The sequence below is a fragment of the Macrobrachium nipponense genome, chromosome 13 (assembly GCF_015104395.2).
Source record: "Macrobrachium nipponense isolate FS-2020 chromosome 13, ASM1510439v2, whole genome shotgun sequence".
Lineage (NCBI taxonomy): Eukaryota > Metazoa > Arthropoda > Malacostraca > Decapoda > Palaemonidae > Macrobrachium > Macrobrachium nipponense.
In genome coordinates, this window is record NC_087206.1 from 45,668,177 (window position 1) to 45,673,825 (window position 5,649).

The following is a 5,649-nucleotide window of genomic DNA, read 5'->3' on the forward strand; positions in this document are numbered from 1 at the left end:
GATTGCTTACTACTGTGATCAGAGGCAAAACAATTGAAACATTGTCTAGTAGGACCAGTTTGCGCTTTTTAGCCGCTGCATTCAGATGCTTTGAACAGTTAAAGGCTGTATGGTTACCATTACAAAATGGACACGACGTCGTGTGAGGGACATTGGTTTCCAACCCCTTCATATGCACTGTCTGTGACAAGTCTTCTCCTGTGTAGCAAATCGTCTTCCATGCTACGAATGAGGAAATTCAAAGCCTCAAACAATCATCTAGCAAAAAATCGCACTTGCAAAGATAATCAACTACTTTCTGATACACTTGACCTTGTAATAACTTTTGATTGATAAGACTAAGTAACATACCTTGACCCAACATGGATCCACTGTGACGTTTGATCTGTTCCATCAGAACAGTGAGCGCGATATGGAAATTCTTTAATTCAGTGTAATTACATTTAGGGAGAAAAATGTTGGCTAACTGCCGATGCAATATGACCAGCGTCTGATACTGGTCCCCATAGTATTTGTACAGCAAATCAAGTTCCACACTATAAATGGCTGCAGTTACACTCAAGGCCTGAACTACCTTGAGTACCCTACAAGAGACCCAAGCATATATGTAAATTTGGCCACATCGTCCAAATCAGCTCTTTGATTGATGTGAAAATTGAAAAACTCCTTAAAAGTGGCGAACTCGCTCTTTTCGCCCTTGAACACTGGCTATGGGAGCTCTTTTAAGCAAGGCAGACAAGTTTTTGGCTGTGTTACACCAGCCGCGGTACCGATACGGTTGAGCAGCAAAGTGATTGTCTGCCCTGCATCTTCTAATGCTTTTACAACTCTAGTTTCAATAGTTGCTCTAGTTTAATAGTACTCGCTAAGTACAATGATCTAAGCTGCTGTTCGTCAGCTTGTATGCAATTTAACAAATTTGTATATACACTTACATTCAGAGTGTCAAGGAGATTCCCTTGATCGCACGTCAGAGAGACAGTCTGGAGGACTCCAATAGATTCAATTTGCATCTCAAGTATGGCCACCTTATTGCTAGTGAGGGAAGTTACAATCAAGCTACATAAATTTAATGAAAGGACTAGTTCCAGTTAACAAATCTGACAAGGGAAGAAGGAAATGAAGCTGCTTTTTTACTCTACATCGATAATGAAATTTAAAAATTGAACTATCATTTAGTTCACCTGTCCATTCTGTCTCGCCTGCTCGCCGTGGATTAATCTCATGATGCAATTCTAAAACACGCCTCGCATAGGGTGTCAAAACATACTCTATTAGGCGTACATCCCTGTCTGTGACCAGAAGGGCTCATTGGCAAATGTCGTACTCCACAACGTTTCTGTCTCACACAGTACCTTCGAACCTGCGTGTTGAAGGCTTTTACTCTGGCATCATACTCTGAGGGAGCAATACCGAAACGATTCACCTTATTCCAGAACGGTAATGCCTTGGAGGCTAGACTTGATATCAGCCATCCCTGTCTTTGATAAATTTTGATTTCCACCCCTTCATTCTGCGGGAGATTTGAGGGCAATTGTGAGTAACCCACTAATAAAACATTGAAGACCATAATCCAGCTGCCGTTGCTCGGGCACTGGTCTCTTAGGCCTATCCGGTTTGAAGGACAAAAACGATGTCGCAAATAAATCTACTACAACTTGCACTAGTACGGGCCGGATGTTATCGGTTGATAGACCCATCTGAAGGGATAGCTCCCAGCCCGTATACAAGGACAATTGAATTAAGTTCAACTAAGTGTTTACAATTTTATTAAAAATATAATATATCCTACTCTCATGACTACAATAAAATACTACGCTTCACATACAAGAGGGCCCTTATCACCCTTACGATAACATGAGATGGCCACATGCTCGCATGGCCACAATAACCTTCTAGAACAATGTGTGAAAGGAAGTTGATTCACAGAAAAAAATGTTTAACATTATTTCGAATTGAAATCATGAACACTGATAACAATAATTCCAGCATTATGCTAACGATGACTAGGATTCACTCAGATCAATTACTTAAACACATATCAACTCACAATTGCCTCAAGTGGAAAGGAAATAACATGCTGTCGCCAGAGCTCGCAGTTTTTGCATCTGCTTCTTACGAGGTCTTTTGTAGGAAGGAAGCAGGAAGGTTTCCACGGCAGCTCGCTCTCTCCTGAGCTAGTCATTTTTGCATCATTTAAGTTCCATAATAAAGACTTAATCTCTTTAAGTGAATTTGAATCTACACAAATTAATACATATGTAATTATTTGACAGGCATTTGAATCTACAAATTAATAATTTCAACTTGGATGACGTATTTTGACACAAAACCATCACGTCTTTGCTCCAATTGGATTATGCGGAGTTTTTTATGTGGGACCCAGGCAGAATTCATTCATGGAAAAATTGAGCACTCATTTTTTCATGACAACTTGCATCCCTCTTTTGGCAGCCAGGTAGGATGTTCAGGTGCAGAGTCTTCATTTCTCAGCAAACTTCAACCTTCTCATACACACGATTAACCACTCCTTTGACGTCATATGGCCCTGTCCACTTCAATGTCAGCCTGTTTGCTTCTGTTGGCAATAACACCAAGACCTTCTGTCCCACCCTGAACAGACAATTTTAGAGGGTGTGATTAAAACATGAAGTAAAAGAAAAAATATATGAAATCTATTCACAGTACTTTTACAGTATTGGTGTTTTACTGCAGGCTAATTACAACTCATGGAAGTGGTTTGCCAGGGTCTTTTCCTTAAAATGGCTACTCTTTCTGCATGAGGTTAGGTTTGCCACACGTCTGTCTGATCTCTATCACTCCAGCTCTCGATGATTCTGGAAAATGCACTGTATTGCCACAAAGTAGACGTTATTCAAACCTGGGCAACTCAGCCAACCTAGGGATATCATGAAATTGAATAGATTATGTAAAACCTCTAAGAAGATCGTAGTAAACATGCTTTTAGCAAAATAAAACACAAAATTTCTCTAACATCTTACTAAACACATTTTTTTTTTCAAACTAAACTTATGTAAGGAATTAACATATATTAATCCAAGTTCTCAAACATCTAAAAAATAATTTCATTTATTTTCGAAACTGCAACAGAGAACAATGCTAATGTGAATGATGCAAAAAAAGAAAAACAAACAACCTCACTGTAGAAAAATTATCTCCTAATTTTATTCTTCAATATAGCCAGCTGAGGTAATCTGCGCCAAATTTGAACTTTCCTTAACTGCTCGCCAATTGAAATGTGTAGCTCTGGCATGCTATGGCCCACTTCATTGACTACGCATAATTTGAGATTATCTTCTTTATAGCGTTCCATAACAATGTTTTCTGTTGCAGCTTTAAGTATAGATAAATTCTTTAATTTTCTTCTATGTTTGAGAGATTTTGCACTAATTCGTGTATACATTAATGTCACACATTAGTTTAGTTTGTAAAAACGATTGTTCAAAGGATATTAATTCTATTGATTTTGTTTATGTTTAAAAGCATGGTAATTATGATTTTCTCAGAGGTTTTACACTTTTTCATTGCCCAAATTCACCAGAATCGTGAAACATCTGCTTGAGGTAAAACAGGTGTATACCGGAATCACTGGGAATTGGATGTAGAGAGAGAGAGAGAGAGAGAGACGGTGTGGGGGCCAGGCAGGCAAGGCAGAAGGCAATTTGGGATTCCTTCACCAGTCATCTCATGAGAAAATGAGATAACAGTGTTTCACTTCAAAGGAATTTATTATAGTGTTAACGAAAAGCAAGGAGCCTTTCTAAGGCAAAGATCCTTGTCAGACCACTTTTAAGCATTATGGCTGTGTGAGTTCTTCGACGACAGGAATTACTGGTACCACCAGGTGTTGTCGGGGTATAGGCCTACCTGAAGGGACAGCTCCCAGCCCTTACAAAAGGACAACTGAATGAAGTTCAACGGTGTTTTACAATTTTCATGTATACACTTTAACACTTAACATTAAATCCTCAAAGAGGCTAGTGTCTGTCCTTCCTCTGTATATACTTTTATACCAGATATATCATGTAAAAATGTACTCTCTACACGAAGACATATGTATATTTTCAGCTGCAAAGAAATGCAATCACAGCAGGGGCTCATCCCCTTTTGTATGTGCGTGCATGATGGACACTACATTTCCTTCCGCACTGCTGCCTCATATACAGCTGTCTCTGTTCAATAATATTAGTTCGACCTTTCTCCTTGTCTGATTTCAGTCCTCGCAACTGGTGACCTCATGGATTTGGATGGGAGCGGCTCAGGCCTCCTACCCCAGAAAACATTTAAAGGACCCATACAGCGCTCAGTCTAGGTTCTCTGGTGCTCCTATCCGCTGTTGACCACAACGCTATTAGTGGACTCCAACGGCACGTCCTCTACAGAAGTGTTTTGGCGTTTATCTCATGGTTTGGCCCGCTATTTACGACACCTGTCGACCGTAAGATTGAGCTGGCAGACATGGAGAATTCAGCCCTAAATGGGGAGTTGTCCATCGCTGTTCCCTCTGGTTCTTCGACGCCCCAACCCGCTGCACGATCCATGCTCTCCTCAGGTGGTCCCCGACGCCCAGACCCTTCTCCAGACAGAACATCGCAGCCTGGCTACACCATGCGGAGATCCAGTTCCGGCTCCACAGGATCACCAGGGAAGGAACCAAGTTGAACCTCATCGCTGCAGCCTTCCCAGAGGACGTGTTCAAATGCCTCGCCCTCTGGATGGCCAGCCAGCCCGGAGCACTGTCCTACAAAGGCATTCAGACCCAGCTCATCCAGGCCTTCTCTCTCCCGGTCCCCGAGAGAGCTGCCCACATCCTCGACCTGGCAGTCAACCCCATGACCACCACAGACCCGAGGCTAGCCTGGCACAAGCTCCAGGACCTGGTACTACTGCTAGAGGTGGACCACCAAGGACGCAGGAAGGAGGTAAGCCTTCTTAGACAGCTCTTCCTCGACCAACTCGCACCCCAGGTACGCAACCAGATCCCCGATGCAGAACCTACGAGTCTTCCTCTCCCCATGTCAGCGTTCCAGTGATACCTCATATGCCAATAAGTTCTCCTCCCAATGTTGTCATTGACTCAAGTGTAATAAATATTCCTAATGATTATGGTTTCCTGGAAAGGTGTAATCCAAATTCTGTACAAACTGATGTTAAAGAAATTCCTAAACGAGTAGGCCGGATGTTGTTTTACGGAGGTCTACTAGAATTATATAAAAAAACTGATAGGTTAATAGAACAAAATATTTAATTCTACCAATGGGAGGAGGAATGATATGTATTGCGAGTGAATGAGAAACATCACTTGGGAGTTATGTATGTATTCTTTTGTGCCTGTTTTGTAAGTAGAGAAGTGGGCTTTGTTATTATTGTCTGGACTGGAGAGTGGAGAGACTTCCCAGCATTCTTAGCGTCACGCTCTGCGAAATGTATTCCCAGAGGTTGTGAATAAAATTGGAATGTCACCTCATGTTTCTGTCAGACTACCTCGTAGTTAGTTGGCTGGATGGGAATACTGCAGTCGGTTTGATGAACACTGCCATTTTCCACTTTATTGCAATCTTGTACCTTGCATGATGATGCTTGTAGAGAAATTCATTTTTCCCGTTATGGTTCCCGAAGGGAACATTA